Source organism: Mustela lutreola, chromosome 4 (assembly GCF_030435805.1).
Source record: "Mustela lutreola isolate mMusLut2 chromosome 4, mMusLut2.pri, whole genome shotgun sequence".
Lineage (NCBI taxonomy): Eukaryota > Metazoa > Chordata > Mammalia > Carnivora > Mustelidae > Mustela > Mustela lutreola.
The window spans coordinates 111,632,996-111,651,660 of NC_081293.1; the positions used below are offsets into that span (position 1 = coordinate 111,632,996).

Here is an 18,665-nt window from a genome sequence, read left to right on the forward strand (position 1 = left end):
GCTGTCCTGGTTAGTGGAGTTGGTATCCGAAGTCGCTATCTTTCCTGGGGCTTGTTCAACACTTGCAAGAGGGACTGGGAGGGGCAGTGCCAGTCAGACCGAGTGCAAGTATTTCTAGGCAAAGGGAACACAATTTAAAGAAAAATAAACACTAGTAGGTTTCTCTTTGCTGTCAGGGTACGGCAGTAGGGTGTGGGAACATGTAATTTCAATGTCATTTGTCATTCTTTGTATAGATAGTTGTTCTTGGAGATCTCCTGGGCCCTTTTTATACTACCTGAAAACAGCCTTCCAGCCAAGAGCTTAAGCACCCTTCTCTGCGGCAGTCCAGCTGTTTTTGTTTTTGTTTTTGTTTTAATTGTGATGCAGTACTCCCTGTTCAGGAAGGGTGGCCAAGCTTTACCAATTTGCCTTTTGGAATAAAAAGAAGATTCTGTTGTCATTCTTTCTGTACTAGTTTGAGAATTTCCCCCAAGTTTTCTGTATTAATTCTGTATTCCAGAGAGTCAGTGTTCAAGAGGATGAGAAAAGCTGGATTAGGGACCCTTTTTTTTCTTAAAGGCCAAAATGCCATAATTGGATTTGTTAGCTTTAGCTCATGAAATATCTTCAAAGACCACCTGTGAGATTATATTCAGTGTCACTCCGTTTTTTGAACCTCCTGAAATTAAACACTGGGTGATTATGCTAACGCCACAAAATTTTGCATCCTTGACAGCACCTTTAGAATCCCCGTTATCTGAGTTTTATTACAGCGGGACCCAGAGCACATGTGCTGAAAGGCATTCTTCTATATTCCTAGGACAGTTTTCTCTTTTCTGATTACATTTTCCACCAACAATAGTAAAAGAGCGTTAGAATCACCATAAAAATAACGTGTATGTTTATAGACTGTGCCTTTCAGTTTGCATGGTTTGTTTGATCCTCTTAACCATCTTCTGTAAAAAGGGCATCTTACTGTCTGGTTTAGGGAGAGAAAAGTGAGATTGGGCAGTGTGCCCCAGGCTGGGGAGCTGGGACCGTGCAGAGCTGGGGTCTGACGCAGGCATTTGGACCAGTGTTCTTTCCAAAACACTGTGTTGGCTCCATGTGCTTGATGTTTGCTTTAATGATCAGACTGAACTAAGCCCTTTAATAGGAAGGCTCTGGCAACAGCTGGTGTTAGGTAGATTAAAATCAAAGCTCTCGATTGGAAAGTGGAGTAATCAAGAGAGTGAGAGAAAAGAGAGAAAAGATCCCAAATCATAGAATGATCCTAAGAAAATTGTGGGGTAGGGAACATAATTCAGGGGCTCATGCTTCCTTTCTTTCTCTCTGTCAAAACAAGTCTCCATCCCTTTTTTTGCTTCTTTCCCTTGCCCCTGGTTGCTTTCAAGAAATTTGCCATGCTTCCTTACTACTGGTCACTTTTCGTTACCATAGGACTGTAGGGCACCTTTCCCAAACTTGATATTTCCATCCATTTCCAGAAGATGAACTATCAAGTCTGTAAGTCTTCCCTTCATATCACAGATGGCCTCATTCTCATGCTTACCTGAGGTAAGAGGGACAGTAACATTGATTTCTGGGGCTAACGAGTCCCATTCACCGGCCATGACTGACCTCTTTCTGTTCCGGATTTTCTCACTCTGCAAATAGCTGCCCTCTTGTAGTTTAATTCTGCTCTTTGTCAACCCCCTTCTCTCTGACATTTCTGACTGCTCTGGTTTTCATGGTTTCTTTCATTTCCTTCAGAAACTCTCATTGGAGACTGTATTGTATAACGATTGCTTGCCCTTGAAATTCAAAGGAAAACTGAAATTCTTTTCAAGGCTTGGACGCAACTGGAATCCTTGCTACCATATCTTTGGTGTAAATAAAGTTGTAAGGGAGTACCCGGGTGGCTCAGTCGGTTGGGCACCTGCCTTTGACTTAGTTCGTGGTTCTGGAGTCCTGAATGGGGAGCCTGCTTCTCCCTCTGTCCCTCACTCCACTCTTTGCTCTCTTAAATAAATAAAAAATCTTAAAAAAAAAAAAAAAAAGGAAGTTGAAGGAACACTCTTCTCTGTCTCCTTTTTCAGGAACACTCTTCTCTGTCTCCTTCTTCAGCTGTCAGAGTGTCCTGCTTGCTGGTAAGTCTTTGTGAGCCATAGATGTCTCTGGTACCAATGCACCACTCAAGCCAGATCTGTTCACCCTGTTGGATATGAGATCTTTGAGCACTCCAAAAGTAGAAGTTATTAGATGTGTTATCTTTTTGTATTAACTTTGCATGTATCATCCAACACATTGCATAGGTTTGTGCATAGATTTTAACACATGTATGCGCTTAACTACTTTTAAATGGACATTTATTAGTTGTTGGTTTTTTTTAACTATCAAAGATTATAAAAAGCATTTACTGTGTCTTATCATTCCCATCACCCAGACATCTCTGGGTGATTAAAAACAATTCTAATGATCTAAAGATATGAGTAGTACATACAGTTGTGAAATCAGTTGTAAATTTCTCCCCCTCAAATTTAATACTGTTAGCAGTCTCATACATCTTTCCAAAAATATTTCCTATGCATGTGCTAGCCAAAATTGATCTTTGACTGTAACATCTCATGTTGACATTATTATGTGACCACTGTGGAATTCATTAATTTATTAGATATTTATTGATGTCCTCTGTGTGTTAGGCGTTTTTCTGGCACAGGGTAGGTGACATGAACAAAGCAGACAGAATTTCTGTCCTCATGGAGCCTAGGTTCTCATGCATGAGAGGACACATAAAATAAATTAATAAAATATGCGATATGTTGGATGGGGACTAGGCCTACGGGGGAGGATAAGGCAGGGAAAGGGGGTGGGAGTTGGGTGTATGTTGACATTTAGAGAGCGTAGCCACTAGCCACAGAAGGTGGCTCCAGTTATTGAGGAGATGACATGTGCATAAAGCCCCGAAGGAGATGAGAGAGGGGGCAGTGCAAGTGTTCCGAGGAACCCGAGCCCCACTGTAGGACCTCAAGCTCAGGAAAAAAAAATTTTTTTCTAAATGTTAAGAGGTATTTTTTTTTTTAAGTCACCCAAAATCAGGACAAGAGAGAGACATTATTTACGCTAATAACCCGTTAATAACAGTCATGTATCACTTCATTTATAGAATAAAAAATTTTGTTCTTATTTGTTCCACAAATAGCAAGACGCAGCTAAAAAAGCAAGGGTACTCCCACGAACCTAGAGAAGATGCCATGGGCCCAGAAGGCCATAATCCAAGATCTCTCTCGTTACATGTGCCTCCTTTACCTAAGCTGGTCCTGAGGTTGCCAGGAATGTTTCTAAGCTGGTTGAAAAGACTAAGGTAGCCTCCTCTTTTTCCCACAAGAGCCATTTGCATTTGCCTGGAACCCTCACCTTGTCTGCAGAGCCCTTCTCCAATGACTCTCACTCTCACGTCCTTCAAGTCTTTCCTGAAATCACAGCTGCTCAGGAGGCTTTTCTGGGACCATCATATTTAAAATTGCTGCCCTCTCCATCTCTGCCCTTCCGTGCTCTCACCACACTTCATCTTTTCATTCTAACATGTTGTGTTCCTTTACTCATTTATTTTGCTTACTATTAGTCTTCATCCCCAGGACATAAGCGACATCACCACTACCTCTGGCGCCTAGGACAGTGCCTGGTACTCCCATACTAGATACTCAATAACTATTTGTCCAATAAGTAAATGAGTGAATCATGGAAATTTAATTAGGGAGAGAGAACGTACTTCCTCTAAAAGTCATGAATGTCTGGGGAATCACACAGTTTTAAAAAAAGAAAACTTAAAATGAGAAAAGTGTGCTGTCTACACGACCCATGCCTCCTGACAGGCATGTTTCCTGGGTGTGCCACATAGTTGATTGAGAAAGAAAGGCCTTGGATGCCTCCAGTGTCATGCTTAAATTCAAATGGTCCTGGGAATAGCAATGAATAATGAAAACAAAAAGGAGGTGGGAATTGAGAATGGTTGTTTTGCTTCCAAAGTAATGATTTTCAAAGCAAAGGAGTTGAATAGGAAATAAATTAACAAAAACTCTGTGTCTCTGAAAATGCAAACTTCATTTCCATTTCGATCTGTGTGATTTTTCAAGCTCAGTGATCCAGGGTCAGAGGGTACTTGTATTAGCATAGACCTAGCTTTGTTAATTCACCTCTGACTAAACCTCTCAATTCCTTTTTATGATGGTGGCGTTCCAGTGACAATAAAACCAAGCTCTCATAACACCAGAAACATTTATACAGCACTTAGACAATTCCTAAATGAATTGTTCCCCCACCCCGCCCCCGAGACCTTAAGAGATAGGTCAGGATTATTATTAACCCCATTTTGTACAGAGACAGGAAGTCATTTGCCTAAATGTCACCTGGTCAGCTATTGAATTCATAACTTGATTGCTTTATTTAGAAATAATGGTTCATTTAATACAAGTCATGTTGCATTAAAGACAATCTCTTTTTAAATGGATGGCTTCATATTTGGACTTAACTTTAGTTAGTGACCTAGAACTAATAGCATTCCAGATTTCCATAACACCAGCGTGTCCAGTTCTCAAGTTGGGACACTAATCTAGGCGACTGAAAGACCTGAGACTCCCAACACCATCTTGGGATTGACCAGGAATGGGCCACTCTACTCAGATACCACTATGGAGAGATCTGTAATGGTAGGTTTATCCTTTCAACCCTGTTTGACTTTCTATGCTTTTTGATTTTTTCTTTTCTGTGCTCATAAAGTTCCTTCTGGTTCAAAAAGCCAACACAAGTGAAATTGAAAATCAGTGCTTGTATAGACAACTAAGAAGTGAAGACAGAACCTTCTTAGGATACCGGGGGTACCAGTCAGTGACAAGTATGGGGACCACAGAACCAACAGCACCGAAGCTACAACATAGGTGTAGTTACTTTATTTTGATTCAGTTGGGCTCATTCCTTCTTCCTTCCAGAGCAGTGTTATGAAAAGACGTCAAATTGAGTTCAGGGAGCATGGCAGCTACTTAGGAAGCTGTGGGGAGAAATCAAAGTGTGGGATCTACTTGTGAGTTCATGTCTGTGTCGAGAAGAGACTGAAAAACTTAGAGGATCTAAAAGAGAATTTTGAAAGAATGAATTAGCAACTTAGAAAACTGATAGTAAAGAAGAAGAAGAAGAAGAAGAGGAGGAGGAGATATCTAGTCTTTATCCAAATGTTTGAAAGTTTTCCTGACTTCTCATTTTATATTTCTAGTGAGATTTGTTTGGTGCCAACAATGAAAATGCAAATTATACTTATAATTTTTTTAAAAAAGATTTCCCTTCCTTTATATGGTAAATGTATTCATTCTTTTTACTAAATCTGACTTACTGCATTTTTATCCCTTTCTCTACAATCTGACTTGTCATTTGTGGCATCTGCTAGGAATACAAACTACAGTTTCTGTACTAATGGGCAGTTTCATTGGACATCTAAAACACCGCTTTCAACATCAGAAGAATTTTGCACGTGACATTTATGAACGTTTTTGTACCCAAGTATACTAAATTTGTTCAGGCCAAAGTGTACATTGATAGAACAATAATTATTAGGTTTTAAACCAAGCCAGATTAAACTTTAAAATGAAGACCTTTGTAAGGCTAAATCTCAAAAAGCAATGGTAGAGACCTCTGTAAATCAGCCTGGGTTCCCAGGACCTATAAATCCTGGAGGGCTTTAGTAGTTTATAATAAAATGTAGCTAAAGCAACCTTGGGAGCTTTCTTCTGGTTCTCACATTGCATTCTTAAGATAATTTAAGCAGAACAACAAATTGACAGAGGTGAATTGTATAAATGACAATCTGGTGAAAAGGAGAATTGTGCAAATTATATGGGTCAAGTCCATACACCTTTTCTGAACTTTGAGAGATAGTCTTGAATGTATTATATTGTTCAGAGGTCAGATTAACCCACTACAGAGAAGCTTGATGTGTCCTACTCCTATTTTCATCCAGAATTTGGAATGCGGAAATGTCTCACTTACTTGTTGAATGATAAATCTGGATAAATTAGAATAGTGAGCCTGTGGCTAACTTGATGGTATGTAAAAGGTGTTTTTGTTATTACTTTATGCATCTGCTCTTAGCACACAGCACTATACAGATCTGAATTTTTCCCCCTTCAACAGATATATATTAGCATCAATAACCATATTTTAAAGGAAGAAATGATATGTATTTGATTCTTTGTTCAAGTTCTTAAATATTAATCAAATTAGTGCACCATTTAGTTACAGATCTTTTTGTAACCTTATGTCTTAATGAAAGATGCCTAAGAAATCATATTTTGTGAAGTTTAATGTACTTCATTCCTTTGATCAAATAGTTCAGCAGTTCTTTTTATTCCCCAAAGTTTCTACTTTAAACAGTGTGGACAACTTAATTTACTAGTCTTGCAAATTCTGGTGATTCTCTTTTAATCATATTCAGATTCATTAGTAGATTTTTATAATAGAATCTTAAGAGACTACACTTTGATTTACAATAAAAAATTAAAAATTGACATGCTGTTTATACTATCTTATCTGATCATGATAAATCTTTGATATGTTAAATATTGTCTTTCATCTGAGAGCTTCAAAGACTTTCACCTATTTTTTTTTTAAGTTTTTAAGAGATTCTATTTTATTTATTTGAGATAGGAGAGAGAGGGAGCACGAGCTGGGGGAGGGAAAGAGGGAGAGGGAGAAGCAGGCTCCCTACTGAGCATAGAGCCCAAGCCGGACTCCATCCCAGGACCCTGTGATCATGGTGCCCAACTGACTGCACCACCCAGGTGCCCCGACTTTCACTTATTGTCATAACTCAACCGGAATTCACTCAGAGTCCTTTGCCCTCATTTTCAATTGGGTATTCTTAAATTGTTAGAGTAGCTAAGTCGGTATTATTTTTGTTCAGATCATTTGTCTCCCACCCCAGGCCTTGTTATAGTACATCAGTGGCTTCCAATGGCCCTTAAAACAAGAGACTGAGAGATCCACAGAGCTCTGTGTGGCCACTGAGCCTCCACCTGTTTCTCTAGCCTCGTTGGGGCCACACACCCCCCCTTTCCTCTGCTCTGCTTCAACCACACTGTTGCCGCCCAACCCATCCATCAGATCTCAGCTCAGTCATCATTCCCTTCAGAAAGACCTTGACCAAGCCAGTTCCCACCACCACACTGTTGGGAGCTCCACACCTATCTGCTTTGATGACTTTTCAATGTGAGTATTTTAGATTCGTATCTGTCTCCTCTAGTCAACTGTAAGCTCCATGAGGTCAAAGAAGAGTCTGGTTTGCTGATGTTTTCATTTCTGTTTTCTCACTGTGGTATTTCTGGTGCCCAGCATAGAGCTTGGCAAGTGACAGATGTTTAATTAATATTTGTTAAGTGTATGAGGGGATGAATAAGTAAATGCTGTCTGAGGGCAGGATTTGTTCCTCTTCTGTTCACTACTGTGTCTTCTGTGCCTAGAACAGTGCCTGGGCCATGGTCATTCTCATGAAAAATTTGTTGATTGAATTCAAGTTATCTTGACTTTTTCAGGGACGTAGGAAGTATTGATGAGAGAGTGTAGGTTTAGGTTAATTTCTTTTCCTGCAAATATCCTATTGCATTTGTTGACTTACAGAGTTAGGAGGAAGTCTACAGTCATGTTTTTTTCTTAATTGTGGCAAAATATATATAGCATAAAATTTACTATGTTAACCATCTTCAAGTGTGCAGTGGTCCTAAGGCCACTGGCATTGTTACGTGATCATTAATCTCATCCATCTCCAGAACTTTTTCATCATCCCAGACTGAAATAACTCACTAAACAGTAACTCCCCATATGGCCATACAGTTTGCTAAAACGTCTTTGTTTGCCTTAGAATCTTTTCTTCCCGGCACATTACATGGAGGCTCGGTATGTAAAATAGGCAAACATAAAGTGCTTTTCCTTCTTGAATAGGGTGGGTGCCTCCCCTTTCCCTGTTTCACTCTGTATACCTTGTTAGTGGGAACAACGTCTAGAGACTGTTCTGTAACCAGGATGCTCAGGGAGAATAGTGTACTACCAGGAGCCACACTGGGGAACCTCTGCACACCCACGGATGGGGCCCCATCTCCCTAGTTCAAACCCAGACAGCGTCTTTTCTTCCTCCTTCTCCTCATCACCAGGTCCTCTGCAGAGAGACACACACACATGTGCACACACGGGTACCCACGGGTACACAGTCACTCTCCTGAGACTGGGAGCTGCTTAAGGATTGGGATCATGTCATACTTGCCTAGATGCCCAGAGCTCTGTAATATTTAGGGATGTTTTCCACTTTTTGGATAGGAAACTTACCCAGGTTTACTTTCTTCTGGGAAGCAAATCTGATGACCTCACAATGTGGTGTATTTCTTCTTCTTCTTCTTCTTTTTTTTAGATTTTATTTATTTATTTGAGAGATAGGGACAGAGAGAGCACAAGCAGGGAGAGGGAGAAGCAGCTCCCCGCTGAGCAGGGAGCCTAATGCGGAATTCGATCCCAGGACCCTGAGATCACAACCTGAGCCGAAGGCAGACCCTTAACCGACTGAGCCACCCAGGCACCACCCTAGAGACCTTCGTTACCACATTGCTGATCCTGTGGCACATGCGCAGCTGCTTCAGAGCCCCCCTGGGCTACCCTAATAAGAACGTGGATTTCTAGGTGCCATCTACACCTACTGAATCGGAGTCTCTCAAAAACTATGTTCAACCTTCCCGATGGTCTAGGTACAGTGTTATGTTATATACCATCAAGTGAATCTTCTGTACTTGTTTGGTTGGATTTAGTGAAGTTTTCTCAACCACTTTTATTTAGTCATTGACAGTTTTACTAGCCTCCTTTAAGCTTTTTCTTCCCCCAACAAAATAAATACTGCTATTTTAATTGTGTCAAATAGGATCTGTTTAATAGTTTCTGAATACTCTAATATTTTAGTGGGTTTTTTTTGTTCTTTGTTTGTTTGTTTGTTTGTTTTAAAGTAGACTCCATGCCCAGCATAGAGCCTAATGTGGGACTTGAACTCACAATCCTGAGGTCAAGACCTGAGCTGAGATCAAGAGTCAGACCTCAGCCAACTAAGCCACCATGGTGCCCCTGGATACACTAGTAGTTATTTTATTTTTAAAGAATTTTAAAAGAGATTTTATTTAATATTTGATAGAGAAAGAGTGAGAGAGAATGAGAGAGAGCACAAGCAGGGGGAGGGCAGAGGGAGATGGAGAATCTGACACCCCACTCAGCAGGGAGCCTGATGTGGGACTCGATCCCAGGATCCCGGGAACATGACCTGAGGTGAAGGCAGATAACTTAACTGACTGAGCCACCCAGGCGCCCAGGATACACGAATATTTTAAAACTAAATCTGTTTCTTTTCTATTATAGACACAGAAAAAGGACCAATGAGGGATAGATTTAACTGAAGTTTTCTGTTACATTCTGTTACATTCACCATATGCAGACCTAGCAAACCCCCAAATGGTAGAAACGTCACTGAGTTAGAACCTTTCCAATTTAGGTAGCAGTCCACTGCCGGTCATGTAGATCATTTGTGTGGATGGAAGGATCTCTCCCTGTCACCCTTGAGAGAACTATGTTGACAAAGGCCATGCCGAGTGACTTCCAAAATCACACTGTGTATCGGCATCCAGGAGGAGTAGAGAGATGAGGGGTAGGGAAGACGCAGACTTCTTGAACATGTGGGCAAGGAGGCTCCTTTACATCTCACGGTCTCACCTAGGTTCAAGAGGAGCTGGAAATGTAGAGCCTGGACAGGGGTGGGTCTCCTTCCCCGTGGCCACTTTGCACAACAGAGAGGGTGCATGGCACGTCCGTAGACAGCCAGCCATGACGGCCACTGGAGTTCTGGGTTTCTATTTATGGTTACCATAGTTGCTCCTCGTAAACTGTGAAACGTACCATGGCTGTCCTGCCATGTGTGTGTTGTCCAGCAGTGTATGTGACAGCCTGATTGCCAGGGCCCGGACAGACAGCAAGTAAGATGGCATGTATCCAGCAGGCCGTAGATGAATGTCATTTGCTCACAATCGGATGTACGCCCCAGTCTACAAGGTAGCAGATGATAATGTCACTTGAAATAGTCTTCAGCTTCTGAGGGCGGCCGGTCTTCAATCTCTTTAATTTGATTTATCAAGGGATCAATGGTTTCCCTTCTCTGGAAGGTCAAGCATGACACATTGGTTTACCTGCCAAGTTCCTATCAGAAGGGGTCCCTGACATTTAAGAGGCCCCAGAGTTGGTCCCAAGTCCCAGCAACATTACTAGTCTTGAAAGAGTTGGCTGTACTTGATGCCAAACTTGGGGCTGGACGTTAGGACCCAGTGTTGCTGGATCCCCAGCCAGTCAGGCGGTGGGGGAGGTGGCAGTCTGGGGGCCATCCCGCTCCCAGAGGTACTAGTTGAACCTGCTTTATTCTGGGCCATACTCTCTGCTTTTTGGAATGTATTTTATTTCATAGGTTGCTGAAATGATGAGAACTGGGTTTCAAGATGGTTTTGGCTTTCTGCCCTGCCAAGCTGAATTAGGCTGCTGGATGACAGGCATGCCCAGAGAAACCAAAGAGAAATGCCAATTTTAATAGGGGTGTTTGTTTATCCTTTTCTCGCCAGTTAATAAGTATGAATGGACCCCAAATTCAGTCCAAGGATCACATCAAAGGCAGGAAGTTAAGAGAAAAAAAAGAAGAGTTTGGGGGCTAGTCCAGGATTCTGATGCTCAAGTTTTGTTAAGACCAAGATGAAAAATAAGTTTGTAAATTACTATCCTTTCATACCACTAAAAGCACAATTTCACATGCTACGTACACATGAAATAGTACAAGTGTATGTATATATTGTTAAGGTTTTCAAAACTGATGTTCTAAAAAGTATTTCTCAGCTTCTTTAAGACTGTAAACAGGAAATTAAATTGTCACTGTTGAGAACAGAATTGCCTTAAGGGGTCAAATGCTTGATATTTTAATGTAATCTGCCCATTGCCATATCTCCAATAAAGCCAGCTTTTAGAAATCTACCTCGAAGAAACCGAAGACTAATATTAGCATTTTTAATGTCCTCACAGTTGTGCCTGACAGTATAAACCAAATGAGGTTTTGAGTGTTTTTGCTTGCTTTACTTTTTACCTCGTAGTGTTTGCAATAACAGTTGTTCAATTGCATTGAATGTTATAGGTTCTCATTTTCAACCAAACTAGCCCAAAACAAAACATAATCAAATCCTGCAAAAAAATTCATGCCAGTTAATAGTTCGATTTCCTTTGGAGCGATTACAAAATTCATTATGTTATTTTTCCATGAGTGCCTAAGACAAGCATTCACTTTCTTGAATTATTGAATTTTCTTTAGTATCATACTTATGCACCATTGAATTACCATGTGTACCATGGCCTTTGGGTTTCTTCATATATATACATACAAATATATAGGTATATATATATGTAAATCTTTTTTTTTTTTAACCTAGATGTTATTTATCTTTTCTGAAGGCTACTTTTATTTTATTTTTTTTTTTTAAGATTTTATTTATTTATTTGACAGAGAGAAATCACAAGTAGACGGAGAGGCAGGCAGAGAGAGAGGAGAAAGCAGGCTCCCTGCCAAGCAGAGAGCCCGATGCGGGACTCGATCCCAGGACCCTGAGATCATGACCTGAGCCGAAGGCTGTGGCTTAACCCACTGAGCCACCCAGGCGCCCTGAAGGCTACTTTTAAATTACATCAGAGCTCATCTTGACCTTTTGACGTAGGACTGGTTTGGTTTAATAGGATAAGTTGATTGTATTTTGGTTAAAAAAATTTGAGTTGTTACTTTGTTATTAGGAAAATAATCTTTAGCAATGATGTATTACCTTGTTCTGTCAGAGTGATGAAAGCCCATTGACACAGTTGTCAAATCAAGAGTAATGAATGTAACGAAAATTCATTCCCTAGAAATGTTTGGGATAATTGCTGACATGGTAATACAATTAATACATAGTCTTTTGGTGGTCTTTGCAAAGGGTTGGCGTTTCAATAGTCACAAGAAAGTTAAAAATGAGATCTTGTGCTGTCAATAATATATATAAGCAAAGATAAAATAGTTTTGGGGCGCCTGGGTGGCTCAGTGGGTTAAGCCGCTGCCTTCGGCTCAGGTCATGATCTCAGGGTCCTGGGATCGAGTCCTGCATCGGGTGAGCCTGCTTCCTTCTCTCTCTCTCTGCCTGCCTCTCAATGTACTTGTAATTTCTCTCTGTCAAATAAATAAATAAAATCTTTAAAAAAAAAAAAAAAAGATAAAATAGTTTTCCCACACAATGTCTGTGGGAAACCACACCTACACAAAATTACATGAGTATTCTTTTCAGGGCATTTTGCCCTGAATTGAATGATACTAAAAACGATTCAAAAAGAATCACATTCCTTTGACGTCTCTTTAAAGTTCAAGTGCAGTGGGGGAGGGGAGGAGGTGGAGGGATGGGGTAACGGGGGGATGGACATTGAGGAGGACATGTGTTGTAATGAGCACTGGGTGTTATAGAAGACTGATGAGTCACAGACCTGCACCCTGAAACGAATAATAATTATTATATTATATTATTATTACATCATCATTATTATGTATTATTATATATAATATATAATTATATAATTTTATATTATATTATTAAAATATAATTATTATATATTATTACATTATTATATTATATACATTATTATATTATATATTAATTAATTAAATTTAAATTTTTTAAAAAAGTTATGTTTGAGAACATCTTCTTCCACACCATGTCCCGTAGGATTTTCAGACCTGCATCTTCCATGAAGCATTATTAGTAAAGGGTATGCTTGGCAGAAAGGCAGAGGAATGAGAGGGCAGTCAGTGTTGCTGACACTTGGAAACTGTGGTCCGTGGGAGGTGGTGGCACCCACTGGGACTTTGGGGGCATCCCGCTGATAACCGCTGAGGTCCCACATTTGCACGTGTTCTCCCTGCAGATTTCAGCCCTGTGGCCCACCCTCCTGCCTCCCCGACCTTCCTACTCTTAGAAGGTCGCACTTGGCGACCTTCGCGCTTCCCATCAGTCTGGCCATTCCTTCCATAAGCTTTCTCTTCCGCTCCCCTCCCCGTAAATCTCAGTAGCACCCCCTCTCCAAGTTCATCCTGGCTTCTGTCAAAAGCCATGGGAGGAGGTAGGAGAGGCACATGTTTTTGGATTCAAGCAGAAGCTAATTACAATCCAGATGTAATATTTGGGAGTTGTGCGAGTAAGGTCATTTACTAGACCTCTCCATGCTTTAGTTTCTGCCTCTCTGTCAAAGCGATAATGGTATTTACAGAGTGTGTCATCTGCCATGCATACACCGGGTCTGGGACTTGGTAGTAGCCCACAAATGTGAGTTCTCTTTGTCTTCCAGGTAAAACTTATGGAGAAATTAACTCTGTTGTTGTGTGTCTTGAGTTGATCCTCTTCTCAACATTTAGCTGTAGTCTCCAGCTACCTGTGATGGAGATGTTCAGTGGTAGCTCTGTAGGGATGTGGTGTAGACACCACAGACACAGTGAGGGCACCAAGAGAGTTGGGGTGAAGATACTCTTCGGGCTTGGCTCTGCAAACTGGACCACTGTCGGTTTCTGTGGATCTTGCCACATGCAAAAACTTGTCTTAGAAGAGACTTTAAGAAGGAAGGGGCAGGGGGCACCTGTGTGGCTCAGTGGGTTGGTTAAAGCCTCTGCCTTTGGCTCAGGTCATGATCTCAGGGTCCTGGGATCGAGTCCTGCATCGGGCTCTCTGCTTAGCAGGGAGCCTGCTTCCTCCTCTCTCTCTGCCTGCCTCTCTGCCTACTTGTGATCTCTGTCAAATAAGAGGATGGAATCTTTAAAAAAAAAAAAAAGGAAGGGGCAGCCTACCTTTTTGAGTTGCAAATTTGCCTTACCTTGATTATTTGGAATTGAAGGATGGAGGTGTGTTTTGGCCAGTAACCCAGAAATGCTACATTCTGCTCTGTCTTTGAGCTTCCCAAAGGAGATACTCATAGTGGGGACATTGACAAAGCAAGACAAAATAACAACATATTATTAGCCGAGGCTTTGGTCTTGAGTTCCAGTGCAGAGCTCCATTACACCAGGCTGGAAGAGGTGACAGAATCCTGTCCCTAGAGCAAAGTTGGTTTGAATGATCTGGAAGCAAAGTACTCCATTAGGCAGGGTCAGAGTCCCTGAGGCCCAAAAGAATCTTAGACATTAACACTGTAATGGTGAAGAGAAAGGCTGATCGAAGGTCCACGTTCAGTAGCTTAGAAAGGGAAGGGGTTCTCTCACGTCACCTATGGCGCTGGGCTAAGCCACCTGCCTCAGGTTCTGGGCAGAACCAGAAGCAGAGCCAAGCTGCCCCGGGGGAGGGAGATGGTGGAAAGATGGAGAGATGGGTGGGTGGAGGAGAGAAAGGAGACTGCATCCACATGCTGACCTTATCAATTTTCACCCGTAAAGGTGCACTCTTGTGTTACACCTTTTTCCTCATTTATATTTATCCAGCGTATTGACAGATATATATATATGAAATATTCAATATGTTTGTTGGATTGAGTTATTATTGTAGACATGACTTCGGGTTCTTGCAGACTCTTTCTTACATATCTCCAAGGAGACTTTTTTAAAAGTGGGAACTAAATAACAGGGAAAGAAAACTTTGATTACTCTAAAATTGGTTTTAATTCCAAGGAGGAATCACTAACCTTAACAACAATTTTTTTTGTCCTGATAAAGTATCATTGCATCAGATCCAATGAAAATCTATCAAGAGTGGTTTTATATGTCATTAAGATAAAGCTTTTCGCAATGTAGTACAGAAAATATTTTATAATGCACGCATAAACAAGACCATCTGAGATGATTACACATCTTTTTATTTTATTACCAGAATCACTTTGCAATTCATAGTTGTCTTAATATTTCAATGCAGTCGGGAGATCCTGAATTGACATTTGTTTCTCTTCTCTGAAAGGTTTCTCAGAGGTCTGATAGTATGACTTCTGTTTCTGAAAATCTGAAGTCCAAAAAGCCACAAATCCTCCCTTAGAAAGTCCTGGGTGTCACTGAATTGGTTGTCTAAAGAAATGAAACCTAATGTGCTCAGCGGCAATAGTCCCATTCCCCGTCCATGCTGTCCTTTTCTGGCTAATTCTCAGCTGGAATATTTGCAAAGGAAACATTCAGCCTGAGGAGCCGGGAGTTGTCGCAGCTCAGGCTCTGGAGCTGCCATAGCTGAGCCTTTGTCGTGGCCCCGGGGGCGGGCGGTGGGGGGCCCCTCTCCTCTTGGTGCTCCGGCCATCTCTTTAGGACCCTCATTGAGAACTTGGGGCCTTTTGAACAAAGTCAAAAGAATTCCTACTCTACTAAATGAAACACTTTAAGAATAACAACAGAAATAATGAGCCCACAGTAAGGAAGTATTTTAACCACATCGTACACTTACGCATTACCAAAAAACCCTCTATCCCCCACACTGTAAAGAGGAAACAGACATGTCGCTTTCAGCTGGGTTGCATGAGGGGGATGGCCACCAGAGTATTAGCCAACTCTCTGTTGTCACTTTAAAAAAAAAAAAAAAAGGTTATTTATTTATTTATTTATTAGAACAAGAGAGAGCATGAAGGGGGGAGGATCAGCGGAAAAAGCAGGCTCCTCGCTGATCTGGGAGCCGTATGCAGAACTCAATCCAGGGACTCCGGGATCATGACTTGAGCCAAAGGCAGTTGCCTAGCCAACTGAGCCACCCAGGTACCCGTCTGTTGTCACTTTTGATTGAAACCAGCAGAGATGTGTTTTGGCAAATCTATTCATAATTTGTCTTTCCTTACAGGGCCCCCCTGGTAATTGTGTTTCCCATCAGGGAATCGGATGGAAGTTAATGTATTGACAATCTGCTATGATTGATGACGAATGTCTTGTTAACATTTCCCCCACTCTTCGACCCGCAGGGCAATGCGTCTTAGACATCCAGTTTAAAGAATTAAAAGGACAACTTCTTCGTACAGGAAGAACTTCTTCAAAGGTAGGGGTCTGTCTTCTGAAAAGGTTTATTAGTAAAGAAGGGAATTATACCATAAAATGACATGATTATATATTATTATTGCCATAATTAATACTTTTCAATCCAGAAAGTAAAGATGGGGAGGAGGAATGAAAGATGGGGAGTAGGAATATGTGTGCAAAAACATTAATCATACTGCTTGTCAAAGGGGATGGATGGGTGAACACACAGCAAAGAAAACCAGCTCTTCGTGTCCTTCCATAGTAATGAGATTTTTGTCTTACTAAATCATGAATCATAAAGTTCAGAAAATAGCAGAATGAAGGCATTGCCAGTAAACAATATGTTTCTGAAGGAATTCAAGATCGAAAATGATAAGGAATCATTAACAAGAAAAGAGTTTTCTTTTGGATTCCATCAGGTATCAGAAAATCTCCCAAGAATATACTTACCCGTACCTAATTTTTGTTGTCTCACAGTGAAGTCCAGATAATACAAAAGTCTATTGGGAAAGTTTAAATATTACTTTGATATGTGCTTTCTGCTTTGTAAATCCAATGCCCCCACCCCCACTGCCCACCCCTTTCCCGTTTATGTCACTTAGAATTATCAGCTCCAGAATGGACTCTGCCAGGCCTGTGAGGCCTTCTGAAAAGCCAGCTATTATAGTATTGAACTTGATGAAGAATATCTTCCTCGGAGATCTGGAACATAGTTCAGAGACCTCTATCTCATAAGGGATGTATGAGAGCATGATTGTTTGGACATTCAGTCCTCTACCCTCCTAGGTTCTATTTAGCAAATAAGCTCTCAATAGATTTTAATTATGAAAAGAAGACTGCAAGATTTGGAGGTAGGAAAATCTTGCAAGCATGTTGTCTCTTGTCCTTGAGAAATGCTAAAATTAATCCATTCAGATGTCCTTTTCTGCTGAAGAGGAAATGATTCATGCCTCAGTTGAATTTGCTTCTTTTGTGCTCTATTAAAACTGATTTCATATAACTAATTATTATGGTGCTTCAAAATACCTCCCAGAAATCCCCAAAGCAGTAGCCTGGAAACTAAGAACGTTGCTTTGTAAATCAAGTAGCACACATTTTGTTCTGCTCTGAAGAGTTCTTGAAAAGTGAACATTAGTAAAGACTAACAAAATGGCTGAGTTAAGTAGTCGAGACCAATACCAAAGAGACTTCATTTTCTATAAATGGGTCTTTTACTAGAAAGCTCTCTTCGTTAATATAAAGTGATTTACTTTCGACCTATCTATACGCACCTCCTCCAACAAGTGTGCTTAATTCGTAAAAAAAGGAAGGGTAAGACCCCTCCAATCCCACAGGGACACGAAGTCTGGAGGTCCCAAGTTGTTGGGAATTGGGATGTTAACCATAATGGTGTTAAGTCAAACTGGCCCACGATAAATCATTCGTATACTATATTACGACAAGTCCTTCTGGAGGTAATATATTGTGTGATACCTACGAGATATGGAAAGACAGCAAGAGCAGGAGCTTGTTTGAAGTGGTGGTTTCTAGTAAAAGGGGAAGATCCACAAAGACGAGGCAAGGGGAGGGACCACCAGGGAGGAGTGTGTGGGGTCCTTGGAGGGTGGCGGGGGTGAGCTCCGTAAAGGCTGTCGAACTTTCAGGGACACTCTCCCACGGTTGTTCAGGACGTTTTCCTGGCTGGTTGCAGTGTTTTCCTCTTTCCTTCATTGTGAGTTATTTTACTTAAAATCTCTATCTTCCAGAGGCAGAAGTGAAAAGGTTCAATTCTACCTTTCTCAGTACATTCTTCTCGTGGATTGTTTTGGCTGGTCTTTTGTTGAATGACTAAAATGAGCTTCGAGTTGTCGGGCTCTCTTAGAGCCACTGAAATATCTCATTTTATCCTTGTGAATGATTTAATCTGGTCGAAACTAAATCCTGAGTGTCTTCCCCTGATTCTCCCCGCCCCATCCCTGAAACAAAGGCGCCCTGAAACTTCCCCAAATTCTGAAGCCCTCTTGTATTCAGAACGTCCCCAGGTTATTCAAGAGTTCAGCCCCTGACATTAGAATGAGAAAGTTTTTTTGTAGCTACTTGTAGTTTTCAGTAGTGTTTCCCACGTTCACTAGTGTGCTGTGGTATCCACAAGATGTGAATGCCCAGAACTGCAGTTTTCCTTCTCTCTGGAAAGCTCTACCACTGTGGATTGATATCCAGTCATGGATACAAACCACATTCCCTTTCATCATTAACACAATTGTGTAAATTATTGCCAAGGGAAAGAATTCTCCCCATCTGTTCTACCTGGCTTGAAAACCTTGGGTGAACATGCAGGACAGCTAATGGTGGAATTTCCAGAAGCAACCAGAATTGGGGGGCGGGGAAGGGGTGCCCCTCAAATCACTCTGTATAAATGATTTTCTAGAGCTCTGGCTGCACTTGCATGAGTTTTGTCCTGGTTGTAACCATAATAAGTCAGAAGAAGAATCCTGCCCTGCTATACCTGTGTGTGTGTGTGTGTGTGTGTGTGTGTGTGTGTGTGTGTGTGTGTGTTATGTTAGTTACCATGCAGTACGTCATTAGTTTTTGGTGTAGTGTTCCATGATTCATTGTTTATGCATAAGAACACCCTGCGTTCTGT

The 18,665-nt window shown here is 41.1% G+C and overlaps 1 protein-coding gene across 20 annotated transcripts in view; it reads left to right on the top strand.

Moving 5' to 3' along the window:
* Positions 1–18,665, top strand: part of NRCAM (neuronal cell adhesion molecule) — a 267,419-nt gene that overhangs the window by 114,626 nt on the left and 134,128 nt on the right. For 18 of the 20 annotated variants that reach the window (XM_059170769.1, XM_059170785.1, XM_059170782.1 and 15 more), the window contains exon 3: positions 15,988–16,061. The exons of 1 other annotated variant lie outside the window; for it this stretch is intronic. The gene's annotated coding sequence lies outside the window, so the exon portion shown is untranslated. Of the gene's footprint in view, positions 1–2,060; positions 2,112–15,987; positions 16,062–18,665 lie in introns of all 20 variants that reach the window. One more of the 20 variants, XM_059170771.1, reaches the window with a different exon arrangement.